Source organism: Ochotona princeps, chromosome 19 (assembly GCF_030435755.1).
Source record: "Ochotona princeps isolate mOchPri1 chromosome 19, mOchPri1.hap1, whole genome shotgun sequence".
Taxonomy (NCBI): Eukaryota; Metazoa; Chordata; class Mammalia; order Lagomorpha; family Ochotonidae; genus Ochotona; species Ochotona princeps.
The window spans coordinates 10,369,828-10,386,338 of record NC_080850.1 but is presented as its reverse complement, the minus strand read 5'-3'; the positions used below and the strand labels follow the sequence as shown (position 1 = coordinate 10,386,338).

Here is a 16,511-nt window from a genome sequence, read left to right as displayed (position 1 = left end):
TGGGTACATAAAATGAAACCTAACACAGTGATGAAATGAGTGGCTTGCGAAGACTGGAAAGGGTTCTTCCTCCCTGTGCCTGGCTTTAGTCTGTTGTATTCTTTGAAGGGTATGTGGATTGTTCACTTCTTCTTCCTACTCAAATGACCTCCCTGCAGGTTCGTTTCCTAGTTACAGGCTGTGAGCAGCAGGACATTTTCTAATCTTGCTTTGCTGCAGTTAGAAGATAGATAGCCATGATTTCTGGATTAAAACACTGAGGTACATAAGCATTAAACTCAATGTTTTGTCAGAATTCCACAGAGAACCAAAAGAAAGATATTAATTTTAAATGAATAAGTACAATTTTGCTCACAGTGTAGGGAATATTATACGATTGTAGGTGTAGCTAATTTCAAAGAGCTTTATGAGCTTTTGTGAAATGCATACTCAACAGTAAAAAAATAAACTACCACAAAGTGCTTTGGATGTAACTGAACAGTAAATAAACCACCATAGAGATGGTTCATGGGAAAACTGCACATTTGTCCTTAGAATTAGGGTTGAATGCTGCCTTCGGGCTCTGGGGCGTGTATGCTGGTACGTCTGGGTGCCTTTACTGTCGGGGCCGGATTGTGGAACGGTTCTCATCATTGGTGAAAAGACATTTTTAAAGGCATAAGAAGCCTAGAAAGTAAAATCTTGGAAATCAACTAATGCCCTTGTGTTTTATTAGCTGGCACTTTTTACAACTCATAATAAAGTCAGCTGAGAAGGTCACTTCTTGAACATGGCTATGAATATTATAGTGTCTGACTTCCCAAATTGTTTAGACAGTGAGGATTTTTAATAAATACTTTGCCAAGAGAACTATTCAGGTATATATGTTTATAAAATAAGCAATGATAAGTGGAATTGCTTTTCTCTCCCTTTTCCCACCACTCCCTTCACTTCAGGGCTGCAAGTTCCAGTATTGAAGCTTTGTTTACTATTTTCTTGTCTTTCTTTCTGCCTTTGAGATTTGTAGAGATTGTTGGTATTATAGTTCTATTTACATATTTTATTTGTAACTCAGCTGAAAGGTTTTGTCACCTTTATTCTTGTCATCTAAATCTATTTCTTAAAGATTATCTGCAGTGCACAGGAAAGCTATTACGATGATTTTTTTTTTTTTACCTTTTACAGCCCCAAATCGAGGTGTAATTGTAGGAAGCATTCCCAAGCAGCTTCAGGAAGAGATACTAACTTAAAGTAGAAAGTGAAAAGACTTGGTGACACCATTTTCTCAGTGTCACTTACAGGAAGCGCAAGTGTTAGGTACAAGACAGGAAGCAGGTTAGTAATATCTGCAGAAACAGCATTAAACCAGAGTCAAGAGAAGAAGCACATATATAATTAACAGCTTCCTCTGCTATTTTTTGGAAAAAATTCACTTCATGAAATAAGGTAACTAAAAAAATCCTAATATACAGCATTGCTGATGCAAACATATTCTTTTACTTGATTTATGGAATGAGATGACATCAATAAAGTCATTTGGCCCAAGTTCAAGTTTTTTCCCATTTGAACTCCACCTTGCAAGCTGTGGATCTCAGCATGGTGATCGGGTAGTGTTTGTCATATATAGGAAGTTAATTATGACAAGCTGACCGTAGTCTGTACCCTTGAAAGATTTGTTGGCAATCTCACTTGATATTTCTTTTTGTGGAAAGTTCAGTTTAAAAAAAAAAAGAGAAAGCTAGGTAGTCAGTTTCATTTCCTTTTACCATGATATTGAAGTTTTCTTTCTATCATCTGTATGGGAATATATTACACACATTTTAGTCCTAATGCTAAAAAGGAGATGACACTGAAAATTTTTAATGGCATCATTGAAGAAAAGGAAGTATATGAGGATAAGTAACTTAGCTGTTGTAATCTAGGCAGCACTGACAGTAATTAGGGGAAGCACTTTTATTTTTAGCAAATATAAATAGAAACAGTGCCATCACCTAACCAACATTCAACATTTATAACTCACAGCATTTAGGGAAAGACAGGGCTGGGGTTCAATTTTCTAGACATTCTAAATGGCACTGCTACATGAAATTCATCAATGATGTGGTAGGTATGGCTCACAGAATTTTGTTCCCATTTTCTGCTTTAAATAAAACAAATGTTTATAGAAATAAAAGGAAAATTGTTTGGATGAACTAGCTTTCATCTTTATTCTACAGGGAAATATGCACAATTTTTGACTATAACTCTTCCTAAGCCTGGAGATAATCCTGAGTAATCATTTGTGCACTGTTCTTCAGTAAAATGCTATCTATTGGATACAGCAGGTAGGGACATGTATGTTGTGGAGGTGCAGGGGACTGAGTACGATCTGCTTTGAATTCCACAGAGAAACCTGGAGTCATCCACACCTAATACCAGTAAATAGGTACATGCATGTTTCTTTGTGGCTTCCTGCTCTCTAGCCCAGCCATGGACTTCCTGTGCTACCCTCAGAATCTTAAGGATTCGGCAGTTAGGAGGGCCTTATTCTTTCACAGGGTCACTTAACTCATAGGTTAACTAGACACTAGAAGATTCCATTATTTTGAATTGGCATGACAACATTATACGTCTTATGGTCAAAAGGAAAAATGATTAGAATGAAGAATTTGAAAGTGGTTCATTAAAATTAGTTGAATTGTAAGTATTATTTTCCTTCAGTGTTTCTAAGACATTTTTCATTTTGTGGGTAATCCATAATTCTCTCTGCAGCTGCAATCCTTGGATTGTCGCTTTGGTTGGCTATTTTGCTCTGCTTCACTGGAACTGAGGCCATACTCATGTGAATTTTCAATTGCTCTACATGTTAATAGCGCATTCCTCTTCAAAAGAGAAAAATAAAGTTCCTTGGAGAACATTACAAACTTCTATGTTACTAGTTCTGCATTATAAATCAGCATGTTTAGATATTTCTTAATTTTTGAACCAAGCCATATCTGCTCATGAATATACAATAAACTTACATACATAAACTAGTGTTTTTAAGTCGGGTAGAAAATATTAAACAATCAATTCTTTCAGTGACTGACTTTACATTCAGGTGCCCAGCTGGAATTTGAAACCTAATAGCAATTTAATTTTGCTTCTCACTCATTCCATTGCTGAAATGTCACCACAGACTCTACTTTATTTGAAACATATACAAGCAGAGATATTACTATGCATAGTAGTTCTTTAATTGTAGCATATTTCATTAGGTTGCACACATTAATTCCACTCTATTGAAAAAAGAAAAAGAAAAAGGGAGTAAACACATGGTAGTTAACTTCGTATGAATTTTCATGAGTAAATATACACATTGGTTTGATGCTTTTCAATGAGTGATCCTTGAAATTTCATTATTCAAATGCTACTATGACCAAATATGTAATTACAGAGTTGGCAAGTTTAACCTCTCTGAAGAATTTGTGTTAATGTTTCTGCTTATTTAAAGCTTTAATCTAAATTAAATTTCTTTGATGTTAAGCATTGGTAATGGCATCACTTGCTACAGTTTTCTGTGTTACATCTCCTTGCTTCCTTTCTTAATAATCTTTTCACAATTTTCTATTAGCTAGGTTCTATGCGTTTATTTATTGATCTCATATTCCTGGACAAAGACTTTCAGGAACTGTTATTAAAATTCAGGATATAATAATAAGGGAGAAGTGAAGTCTGCTGTCATCGAGACTATTTCAGGTGGTGGAAAAGGGAGGCACAAATTATATAATGTGTGAGCAGGTGAATCAGTAATAGAATATTCTTACAGAGTAGTACATTCTACAAGGAAAATGACACAGTGTATGATAATAAGATACTGAGTGAGTAGGAAGGTTAGTTTTAGGTAGGATGGTCCAGAGATGGTCTCTACAGAGAACATTTGACCTGACATAAGCTTGGGGAAGGTCTAAGGTAGAAATATTATAGGCCAAGAGAAAACATTTTAAAGAACCCAAGAAAGTACCATAGTTAGAGATTTAAAATGTAGGCAAATACCAGTGGCTAGGTCATACAAATAGTGTTGGAAAGACATAAAGTTCAACAAGTGTGGAGAAACAAATACAGGATTTATATCTTCTTTATTGTGCCTCATTTGCTTTGTGTTTAATCATCATTAAGCATTTCCAATATAACCTCAAATTCCTGAGTTTCCACACATTAATTATTAAGCATTTGCAGGAAAGCTTGTGAACTTCCTACTTTCTGTGTAGACTAATAAAATTATTATCATATTCAAATAGGCAATATCTTCCCCATAATTATCTCACATTTGTTTCACATGTGAATTCAAAGCAAGGATATTGCTCAATGAAACGTTTTGATTGTGAATTCTTATTGTCGTCTACTTAGGAGGCCAATAATGTTTACTCCCAGAACTGACGTGGATTCTTACGAAGCTTCTCGCTCACTGCACTTTTGTTACTTTCTGCCTCTGAGCAGCAAGGCCAAATGATGTCGCTGATAGTTTTCTTGAGGTCTTGGATCTACAATCTATTCAGTCGTGTGTAGAACGAGTTAAATTTGCCTTTAGATGCCCTGTGCTCCAAGGTCTTTACCCTGTTAAGTATATAAGCTTTCTGCAATTCTTCTGTTTGCTGCTTCTATTCCTAACCTCCACATTGAAATATTTGCCCCAGTCTTTATCCCTCCATACATATCTGCAGGTTTCACTAACTTGCTGTTTGTTTCTCTGCCTTGGAACATTAAAGAGCTGTGACAGACCCTATGTGAACTGAATGTACTTTGCCACTTACATTCTATTTTGCTTTGGGATCCTCCATTGCAGTTTTCAACAAAGTATCTGTCTTTTCTGGAAAATCTAGTTAGGAGACTAGTATTTGTGAATTCTTAGTTTCCCATTTTTTAGATGGATTTGTTATGAAGAAAGGAGTAAGAAATGCACCTTTCATCTCAGGCTCACTAAAACTTTGTTAGTATTTCTAACTTTAAATAGGGCTATTTGCGGGTTGGGAAGGAATACAGAGAAAGAGAAATGAAAGAGAGAAAAGTGTCTTCTAATTGCTGATTGGCTTTCTAAATCAGGGTTGAGTTAGGCCAAAACCAAAAGCCCAAGACTCTGTATGAATAGGACAGTGATTGAGCTGTCACCTCCTGTGATCCCCCTTAGTTGCAAGCTTTATGGGAAACAGAGGAGTTGGAATTTGAACTGCTAATATTGTTATGGGATGTGGGCACCCCAAGTGACAGATTAACTGCTGTTCCCAAAACTTATCCCTGAATGAAATCAGAGAGTGATAAACTCGGGCTGCTTGCAGTCTCCTGGTCACATTATTGAAAAAATACAGTAAGATACCATAGCTAAGACTTAGGGGGCTTTTTTGAAATGGCCTATAGTCAGGTCCCACTTAAGCAAAGGATTTGTGTGTTTTTGTTGTTGTTGACTTTGCAGAAGACTGCCTGTAAGGCAGAGCAGGTACCAGAAAAAGAGGCTAGAAAAAGGTGATGAATGAAACCTGAGGGACATTCCTCTTAATAGACTCTGGACACAGTGGCATTCTTTAGGGAAGTGTTGAGAATGGAGTTTACAGGAGCAATCCTTGACTAGCAAGGGTAATGAGACCAAAGGCCAGGTTGTGTTTTTACCAGTTGTTGACTTTTCTTGCATTGTGCCATTGATCCCTTCTCTGTTTTTCTGCTTCAAGCGTAGAATGATCAGAAACTGAGGCAGAGGAGATGGAATAAGGAGGGGAAAAAAGCAGTGAGCAGAAGCAGAAGGCATGACTGTCCTGCATGGCCATGATTTTAGATTTGAGGCAAAGCTCAGGAACATAGGCATAATAATTTAGTGAACTGTATAGTTCTGATTGATATCTCAGACTGGACAACTTAATTACTGAACAAGAGTATTTTTGTTAACTCGAAGTCATTTAGGAACGTTTCTTATCTGAAACTGATTAGAAAAGTCACAGGAAGGATCTAGATTACCCCTAAAGGACAGGGGCTACCCATTTCCACAAGAATGGGTCTGAATGGAAATAGTTGGTCAAGATTTATTCTTATCACTTTACAGATTGTGCAGTTCTACTCTGAAAAGCTGGCATTCACCTTTTGGCTGTTAGAGGTTACTAAAATTAATGAGAAGTCTTTACAATAAAAGTGCTTGGAATCTCCTTGGAATTAGCATATTCAGCCTTCATTTGATATCTGCTTTTAGTCTTTCTGATCTGTGGAACTAAAACTCCAATCAGACTGCACTCAGAATAAATAGGAAATGTAAATATCCTTGTAAAGGAAAAATGTGATAAAGGACCTCAAAGTTTGCCATCTAAAGAGCACAGATATGGGCAATGGACCTGTTTAGCCTGTCAGTAGCTGGAGAGTGTGTCAAGAGAAGTTGATCTTCCCCTTCATGTACTGTAGAGCAAAGACAGACTGCATGAATTTAAGCAATCAAACTGGAAGCATCCCAAGAAGCCAAGAAGGGGAATGTTATAGCAATCTAAGTCAGGGCTTAAATGTCTTCAGAAGTGCCTTCAGATACCAGAACTGAGTGTTCCTATGAACATGAGCTGCTGTCTACGTGTTTGCTAGGAAAGACTGGCTGGTTGAATGCAAGGCAGGAGGGTGTGAGCTCCTGTTTTGGGGAAATTCTTCTATTTCATCATCTTAAGCTTCTTTGTCAGTGTTGATATTCTGGGTGTTGATAGTGTAATCTCAAAGAAGCTCTGACCAGCAACCTCACACCATCATACTTGCTCTGTTAACACTGTAATTTTCGGGTTAGACACCTATGCTTTCATAAATAGCACTGGGCCTAACATGTTTGTGCATCTGAGACCAATATGGCTACTGCCTGTGCTATAATTAAGTGGCTGGAATTTATTTTCTTTCCGGCAATGAATCCAAGTGGAAACAAAAGAAATGATGAATTCAATGTCATATCAAAAATAGAATGCTGCTCTCACACCAAGTTTTGATTTGGTGCTACCAAAAACATCTATGCACCAATGAAGCAGAAAGCCTTACATTTGTGTTAGCATTGGCTTTGATTTAAAGTTTTTTGTTTTTATTTTTCCAAAGTCATAAGCATGTCTATTAACCAAAGTAACTAAAGGTTCTGAAATTAGATTTCTATAAAGAAAAGGTAATCTGTTATTACCCTGAATGATAAATTAAAGGCACATGCTCACCTCTTCAGTTGATGCTTCACCAACATTCATCCATAGGGAACATGTGTTTGAAAGCATAGCTACATTGTTTTATCTCCAGAGAGTCGGTCTTTAAATTGAGAGTGTAATAACATTTTTATGTTTACATTAAAAGTTCACCTGTCAGTATACAGCCATAACATTTTCTCTGGTACAACAAATGGAACAGATAGGATTAATTTACTTTGTGTTTTTAAACAAGCTTTTGTTATTACTCTTTTCCAAATAAAATCTCTTTGTTTTATTTTCTAGTGAACGCCCAGTTTCTGTGCAAAGCCATTTTTACTCATTGTCTTCAGGTCCTGTAATTCCTTTCTTTCTTGTAACCCATTTACTTTGCAGATCTCAAACCTCCTTACTGTTGTAGGTCGTGATCATCCCAAGTGTTTTAACCTTCTGGGCCACTCCCTGCTGAAACCAGAGATTAAGTGTTTGTTGAAGAAGTTAAGTCCTGATAGGAACTTGAAGTTGAGTTTAACAATTCAGGAAAGCTATAATGGATTTCCAGAAGGTTAAAGATAAAGTTGTCAAGCTAGAAACTTGGCACATTATCCACAGGGTAATAATACCAAGTTGAAAAATCATTAGTGTTAAGTAGCAAAATCATTCAACTCATATGGTTAGGGTTAGGAACACAGAATCTGTTAAAAATATTGTCAGTGCAGTCATTATGGTAGTATTACTAGCTAACCCTCCATCTTGGACACTGGCTTTCCTTATGATACTGGTTCAAGTCCAAGCAGTTCTGCTTCACATCCAGCTCCCTGCTGATGGCCTGGGAAGGCAGTAGAGGAAGGCTTAAAGTCTTCATGATCCTGCACCCATGTGGGAAGAAGTATCTGGCTCTGGATTCAGATCAGCCCATCTATGGCCATAGTGGCCATTTGGGGAGTGAACCAATGGATAGATTTCTCTCTCTGTGTCTCCTTCCTCTATAAAATCTGGCTTTCAAAAAAACAATAAAGAGTGGACAGAACACAAGTCAGATGCTAGAGTTCCTCTGAGACACGTAAGAAAGCTATTTGAGACCTTCAAAAACTGAGACCTTAAACATTTAATTGACACTTCAAATTCTCATTTAAATCCTGTTTTCCTCATATCTGAATCTGGCTTTTTCCAAAAAGTTAGTATTTTTTTGCATGTAAATGGTAAATGTCCTTATAAAGAAAGTAAGTGTCTGGGTTTCTTTTTCTTCCTTTTTTTTTTCTTTTGAAGCCCAGTTGGTGGGTAGTATAATGCTAACATCCAAGAAAGTAAAACACTTAGTCACACTCTGCAGCAAGTCATTAACAGTTGATAACATACAGAGGTCAATATTTCTTAACTTTAACAAAGCATTGAAATAACTGTGGCCCCTTCCACTATAGGAAAGGATACTGTGTCTGTATTATAAGTGAGATTCATCCCAAGAAGTGCAAGTAGTTGACTGCCCCTCCTGCGGGGGGCTGGAGCCACCAGACACATCTTGCAGGTCAGCAACACCCATATGTAGCCGTCTTCCTGCATATGGTAGAGGTTGGTAGTGTCCTCTAAGTAGATATCTCAGTAGGTAGCTTGGTAGATGACCAGGCCACGTAGGTCACAGGCCTGCTCTACTTCTAGCTCCTTCGAATAGCCCCAATCCATGATGCCTTAGCCCACGGCATGGAGCTAGAGCCCATGGAGAAGGCATCTCCCAAGATGTGCTTCTCTAAGTGTCGATATAGTTGAGGCCCAGGACCCTCTTATCCCAGCCGCAGATCATGGTGCCCATGGAGAAACCAGACCTTTGTACTGGTATACCATGTTGGCCAGCAGTTTGGAGGCAGCTGCCACCTGACTGTGCTCTTTATTCCAAGGCTCATAGATGGTAAATTGCCAGGCCAGTAGCAACTCCCTGAAGTTGCAGTCTGTTGCTCCACTGGCCATTGTGCCCAGCAGGTAGGGTTTGATATTGATCATCTTTTTCACCATGTGGGAAGCAAAGTAGGCCCCTGCTGTGTCCCTGGAGTCAGCTGCCACAGTGCCCCATGACAGAACTTGAAGGCCAGTGTGATGGTTCCATGGGACATTTGGATTCCCTGCTCCTCCAGAATGCTCCAGCAGGATCCAGCCAGACTCATACCATCACTGGAGTTCCCTATACCCAGATTTAGCATATTTAGTGACACCCAAGTCCGAAAAACCCACACTGGTTCACAGGTAGCCATGTCTCCAAAACACTGGCCAGCACCATGTCTACTCAATATAGTTGTTTCTATTTCTTAAAAATTTAACTGTTGCATTAAAATTATGCCTACTTATGATATAATTACTCAATACTAATCTACATTGCTTAATATTCAAATTATCAAACATGTTCCTATCCCTTCCAGCATTTTTTATGTTTTGATGTGAAAACCTTTACCATTCTCTCTTTTACCTTTAAAAAATGATGATGTGCCCTACGTTGTTTCCAGTGGTCATTTTGATTGCTTTATTTGACTTTTGGAATCTGTCTTTAAAACTACATTTAAAAGGCTGAGAGACTAATGGTGAAGAACAGGGAGATATCTTCTATCAACCAATTGTCTCCCAAAAGGGCCACAGCAGTTAGAACTGGGTAGGCTAAAGCCAGGAGGCAGCCACTCCATCCAAGTCTAGCTGGATGGCAGGCAGTCAAATACCTGAACTAGTTGGAATGCTATCAGTTGCTTTTCCAGGCATATTGGTAGGGGAACCACAGTTGAAGTAGAATATCTGGGACTCCTTTCTCTCCAGTACAAGATATGGCATCCATTGTTTCCCCAGACCTACCCTTAAAGTCCGTTATTGTTATCGGTGATTATCTTACAGTGAAATAGCACACTAGAACTTCTTTTTTCATCTAATTATCACTTACTGCCCACTCAGCCTTTCCCTGTCTCTTCTTCCCTTCGCCCTCTCTATTCTTTGCTAACCAGCGTGCTGCTCTCCAATTCTGAGGTCACCTCTTTACTGTGTATTCCAATAAATGCTAAATATTTTTCTAATGATACTTCCCCCACTTGACAGTTATTAATCTTGTTTCACTGTAGTTAGAAGGCTGTAAATGCATTGAACTGTACTGTATCTTCATAATAAATTATTGATGATCATCATTTTTCTCATACCACAGCCAACCTGTGCTTTACCCCTGCAGTTTTATGGAAGTAAAGAGTATCTGTATATTAGAAGTCTATTAGGAGAATCATGATTTCCTGCTATTAAAAAGCTGTGGGTAAAATAGTTTAGCAATATGATGGTCAGTTTTTAGGTCAGTTATTAGATGCCAGAACAATGAATCTCTTTGCTGTGACAACTCATAGTGTTTGTTGCAACATGAGTGGAACACAATAAACGAATCTCCACATGTATGTAAGTGGTGAATTATGGAAAAATTATTCTGTTCCTCAGCAAATGGAATGCAAGTTTTGACAGGAAGATTTTACTGAGTGCATTGCCTGTGTGTAGCAAACACTTATTTGACCCTAGATAGGTAGAGGTGAGAGGCGCAGGCAGCACATGTGAGAAGTACTCTAAGTCATAGCAGTGGCGAGGAAGAAACCCCAATGTGCTGGAACTTAAGGAGGCAGCACTGGCTAAAGGTATCAGAAATTCACAAGCAACATCAGTGCCAAAGGATGTGGAGTTGCTGGTACAGATTCCTCTGCTTCTTGGGTTTAGGCTCAAAATGTTCTAGTCATCCTCAGTCATGAGCATAATGCATCATACTTTGAGCATTAGCTGTCCACCTAGCTAAGACGTATTATGAAAATTTCATGGTCTTAAGCTAACGGGGGCAATCAAAACATTTGAAACAATTAATTAAAAACCTTGAATGTTGTTTAAAAGCAATCTGAAGAAAAATTCCCATTTTACTAGTACTAAATGCATGAGCACATCCATGTTGTGGTAGAATGGGACAGTGTTTTTAAATTACCGGTAATAGAGGAAGGACCATCATCTTTTCAGGGCATAGGACCTCTTGAGGTTCCCAGCTGACCTTGTTCTCCATTGGAATGAAAGCAGAGCTTTTTCAAAGTGCTGTGTGCTGGCTCAGCAAGGTCTTTGTGACCCAGAAGGTAATTAGTCTGAGCCCAGGAGGATGACTGGATTCCCTGTATCTGTGTGTGAGCTTGCAACACGACACATGTTATTAATGGTCATAAAATTATCTGATCCCTTTTTAACACCAGTTTTAGCATTTGCCTCTCTGACCTCCTGCAGCAGCTGTTCCCACAGGCTGACCAGTGTGTGCTGGGTGAAGACGAATTCCTTTTTATTGGTTTGAAATTTATTGCCTGTTAATTTCATTGATCAAAGGGAATAAAAGATCAAAGAAAGGGGAGCCCATTACATGAAGATACAAATCATCATTACTTTCTTTAATTTTTTTGACATTAGCATTAATCACTATGAATTATGGCAGAGTTCCTTGGGATATAATATGCAACTTGCATCACCTTTCATTTTAACACGATATTATTGCTCACAATGTTATTTAAGCATGTTTTCTTTTAGCCGTTTTTACCTCATTTACAACCAGAGTGGGATAGGATCACGTCCATGTCTCTAAAGGCATGATCACATGACTGTGTGCATGTGTCTGCCTTTGTGTCAAAATGCTTAATGTTTAATATGTGACTGGGCTGTGTTCTTTCTCCACTAAACTACATTAGCCTGAGAGGTCTATAAATATTCAAAATACATCAAATCAACAACACGTGTGATTTTTTTTGAAGGGGAGATCTTAGAAAAATGAATAATAATATAATTATGAGACAAATTCCTATGATGTGTCTAAAAGAGACATATATTTCCTACCAAATGACTGTTTTCCAAGACAAGTTTGTAGGGACATTTTTTTTAGAGCTAAATATGTTAAGGTTCAATTACAGAAATACTTTAGGGAAGAGATTTGGGAGAAACTTCTCACTCCTTTCTGCTTGGCACATATCTCTAGTTACTCACAACAAATAGAGATATCTGTACTCTTGCTGCGTAAGTTATTGGGTCCCACTTACCCTTTATATGTCTATGTTACATAGTCAGTTATGGTCTCCCAATCCAGTATGTATTTTAAAGAGAGCATTAGCTATTTTCTTTTCACTTTTCTTGACAGATGGAATGCTTAAATCTGAGATAAATAATTTTTCTAAGGAATTCTACTTGGATAGTGATATAACAGTCAGTGGAATTAAACATTCCTGACTTCCAGTTTATTGATCTCCAACATAAACCTCATTTATTCTGCAGCTAACATGCTTCTAAATAATCCTGATTGTTTTCAAAATCAGTGAGGCTGTCTGTTTGCTTGAGTTGTAAATGAAACATCTCACCACCAAACATCAAATTTAGTTGTTTTTTACAAAAATCATTCATCAGTACATGGTACATGGTATGTCCTCTGTGGGAAATGATTTGAAATAACAAACACTTGAAAAACAATTTTTAAACCTACTTGTTTTTTAAAAATTGTGTGTTTTTAGCAGTGTTTATTTTGCTTGCGAGACTGAGAAAGAATAAGAAAGAAAGTTTCCCTCTGCTGGTTCATTCCCTCAAAAGTCTAAAGTGGCTGGAACTAAGGCCAAGCCAGCAGTACCATTGGGTAGGAGCGCTTAATTCTGTATGAGTCTCCCATATGGGTGACAGGAACTCAGCTAAGTGAGTCTGCTGCCTCCAAGGATCTGCACAAGCAGGAAGCTACAATCAAGAATGGCATGGAGACGTGAATCCAGGCACTCAGATAAGGAATGTGAGTGCTTCAGCCAGTGTCTTAACCACTAGACCAAAGGTCCTTCCCTACAAAGATGACTTTTGATTTCACAGTTTAGTGAGGTATACAGACTCATGTGAGTATAATAGTAGAAACTGTTTGCAAGCAGCAGATATGGTCAGGGAGGGGAGTGTTTAGTTCTGCCTGGGAAAGAACAAACATTGATGGAAATGATAATTCTTACCTGTGTGAGGTATCGAAGATGAAATAGATGTTTTCTTCTCTTGGCAACAGAAGGCATTCAGAGTGATTAAAAAAGCAACTTTGTCTGCAAATATTCTGAGCCTTGAAAAATTACAGTGTGCACAGGGAGCTTGAGTATTCAGGGAAAATGAGCATGGTCATGCACTTGATGATACTAGGGGGTCAGAGATGGAGACAGTGACCAGATCTTACAAAATATGTCTAAAGAACGTGATGGTGCAAAGTCAGTGAATGGTTTGCACATGTATGACATGTTATGTTTTAGAAATCTTATCCTACTCATTTGGCCCACATGTGTAGTTTGAGCCAGGCCCCAAGCCCAGGAGAGAAAAATTACAGGATTAGTGGACTGACCATCAATTGCATGTGTTAGAACTGGGCCTGTTCAGTGGATAAGATGGAACAGTGGATGGTATCACAAATGCAGATGGAAGATGTGGCAGTCCACTGGGGTCTGCAGGGACATCTAATACCATAACAGAGGAAGGAGGGCAGAACAAATTGGACAACTACATGAGAAGCCCAAAGTGACTGGAACTAAGGCCAAGCCACTAGTTCACTAGCCTTGGCCAAGCATCGACAGCAAATATCTGGGCAAATGCAGACTCTAATGTGGACTGTGTCAGCCAATGGAACTTGGAAGGATTTCTTCATCCTTGGATCAGTGAAATCAACAGCATTTCAGAATTATCGAAGCCACTTAACCAGAATCCTTGGAATGTGTACTACATGGGAGACCTTGGGTTGATATCAGGTGGCTGTTCCCCATCCCCAGGTACTGGGGCAGTTGGGAGGCTGGGTGTGGCTTCTTCACTGATCTCCCTCCTTTCCCCACATATAGAAGGACAAAAAAGAAAATTCAGAAACAATGCTCTCACCCACTTTCCCCTAACCCTCTATCTTTCCTACCCTGAGTAACTATGTAAATATCATCATTTTTTTAAAAAAAAAGACATTTTATCCTAAGAATAGAGAAGAGGTTTTATTATTAGAGTTAGCAGAAGACAGAAAACTTGGAACAAGCACTGTGGTATAGTGGGTTATGTAATCCCCTATGAGCACCAGTTCAGCTGCTGCACTTCCAGTCCAGCTCCCAGCAGTGGAAGATGGCCCATGCCCTTGGGCACTTTCACACTTGCAGGAGACCAAAAGAAGCTCCTGGCTGATGGCCTTGGGCTGGTCCTGCCCCACAATTATGGCCACTTGGTAGTGAACCAACGCATGGAAGATTCTATCTCTCTCTCTCTCTCTCTCTCTCTCTCTCTCTCTCTCTCTCTCTCTCTCTCTCTCTCTCTCTCATGTGTGTGTCTTCCCTTCTCGTTGTAACTCTTTCAAATAAAGATAAAACAAATGCTACAATAACAGGGAGCCTAAGCCACAGAATTGGCCTGGTAAAGGTTGGTGCAGGCCTAAATTGAAGCAGGGTGAGTCATCCCTTGAAAAGGATTTGGCAGCTTGAAGAGCAGTTTAGATATGGAATAAAGAAACAAGAGAGGCTGTCATGGAGATGAAAGCTCCTAGTGTGACTAAAGGGTTTGATTTGTGTCAGTGGACTATATGGGAAATGAATCTGGGCTCGGTGTTGAGTGTGCTCAGTTGGATGTTCCAATGTGGTCCCTTATGGTCATCCAATGAAATATACAATTGTGGCATGCAAATGAGAAATTTGAGTCATTAATATGGGTAAAGGAATTACCAGTGTACACAATGTCAGTTAAGACTGTGGGTGACACTGGCCATCCAGAGAATGTATACGGAGTGCAGAGAAAACAATGAGCCAGACTGAATACTAAATGCCCAGAACATTTATGAGACACATCAAGAAAGAAGCACTGAGGAGAAGCTTGCTACCAGCAGGCTGACTGTTCAGATGATAAGGGTGTCGTGTTTGGACTCAGGTCATGGTAAGATGGGTCCTATAGGATTCCACTTATTATTTTTTTCTGTTAAAGCCACAACACAGGTGGCTTTAACAGAGCCATTTTCTGGCATACCGGGGAAGATTCCTACTTGTGGTGGCAATAGAGGAGGTGGGCAAAGCAAAATGTAGACAACTTGGCCAGCAGGAAGAAATGAAGGTCCAGAGAAGTGTAAGGATCAAGGAATGGGTTTGGGAAAGTGGGGTAGATAGGAGCATCTTTCAAAATTAATGGGGAGAAAGACAATAGAAGGGAGAGAGTGAAACTGGAGGAGATGGCTCCTGAACGAAATGTGATGAACAACACTGTAGGACAGCTGCCTTTGCCAAAGCAGAGTGCTTTCAAGACAAAGATATATTTGATCCACAGTTGTTTGCTAGGGAAGAAACAGAATGGCTATTACCCCAAAATGACTCCTGCATTATTCTGCACCTTAATCATGCCATGCTAACTATATCATCTTGGGCAAGTTTTATTGTGTCTCCACCCCTCAGTTTTCTCATCTATACCACTGCGACATTAATCATCTATATCGTATTGATATAAACAGAATAAGTGAGATACAGCCAAAAACATTCTCCAAGTCTAAAACATTGTAAATGATGAACAAAGATAACTGTTTTTAAGTACTGGCTGAAGAGCTATCTCATTCCAATAACTTCCATTTTTTTTTCTTTCTATGGGTGTAAGTTTTATACATTCCAGTGTTCCACCATCAGCTTTCCAGGCACCTGCCATAGTGGATTCTGTAATGGTTGTTTAGACTTGAACATCACTTTTTTTACAAATGGAATCTTAGTTTCTTATGCCTAAGATTCTACATTGTTCAAAGGATAAGCACTGGTAATCTGTCATGAACAAGCTGTCACTTTCCCCTATTCTGCTCACTCAGCTGGCTTGCGTTCAGCAACCCTCAACCAAGCAAAGGCTGGGTTCCTTTGCTGAGAGAGACCTGTCTGTCCGTGGATGGCATACAGAGGAAAAGCAACTGAACATAGGGAACACATTGTGCACTCTGGAAGATTGAGCATTGCATGGTTCTTCATTTGTGCGTGACGATAATTAGTAATGGTAGGGGGATGAGAGAAAAGAGAAAAACTATTAATTTGTTGAATCAGTTTCTGCAGGAGGGAAAGATCAATTGCCTTTTGCATGATATTCCATTGTGTTGCTTAGTCCCGATGTCAAAATCTGTCTGAAAATATACCAGGAGGGTCACTGACTGTCTTGTTTCTGAGGACACAGAGCAAGACAATAGCACATTAAGAAGTTACTGGAAGGAGGGCTAAGTGGTCATCTTCCAACTAGTAGTCATTTAGAGAACAACTACGTGTGTCACCCTGTCACCTTTCCCCATGCCCATCTACGCACACATAAACACTCCAACAGGGTCTGATGGGATTCCCTTTTTTTTTTTTCAAATATTTCGTTTACTTCCATGTTGAAAAAAGCTTGTGATTTATTAGT

The 16,511-nt window shown here is 39.0% G+C and overlaps 1 protein-coding gene and 1 pseudogene across 2 annotated transcripts in view; one reads left to right on the top strand and one right to left on the bottom strand.

Moving 5' to 3' along the window:
- Positions 1–16,511, top strand: part of LOC131482621 (teneurin-2-like) — a 468,181-nt gene that overhangs the window by 127,292 nt on the left and 324,378 nt on the right. The window lies entirely within an intron of this gene.
- LOC101529198 (proteasome subunit beta type-5-like) lies at positions 8,493–9,381 on the bottom strand (annotated as a pseudogene).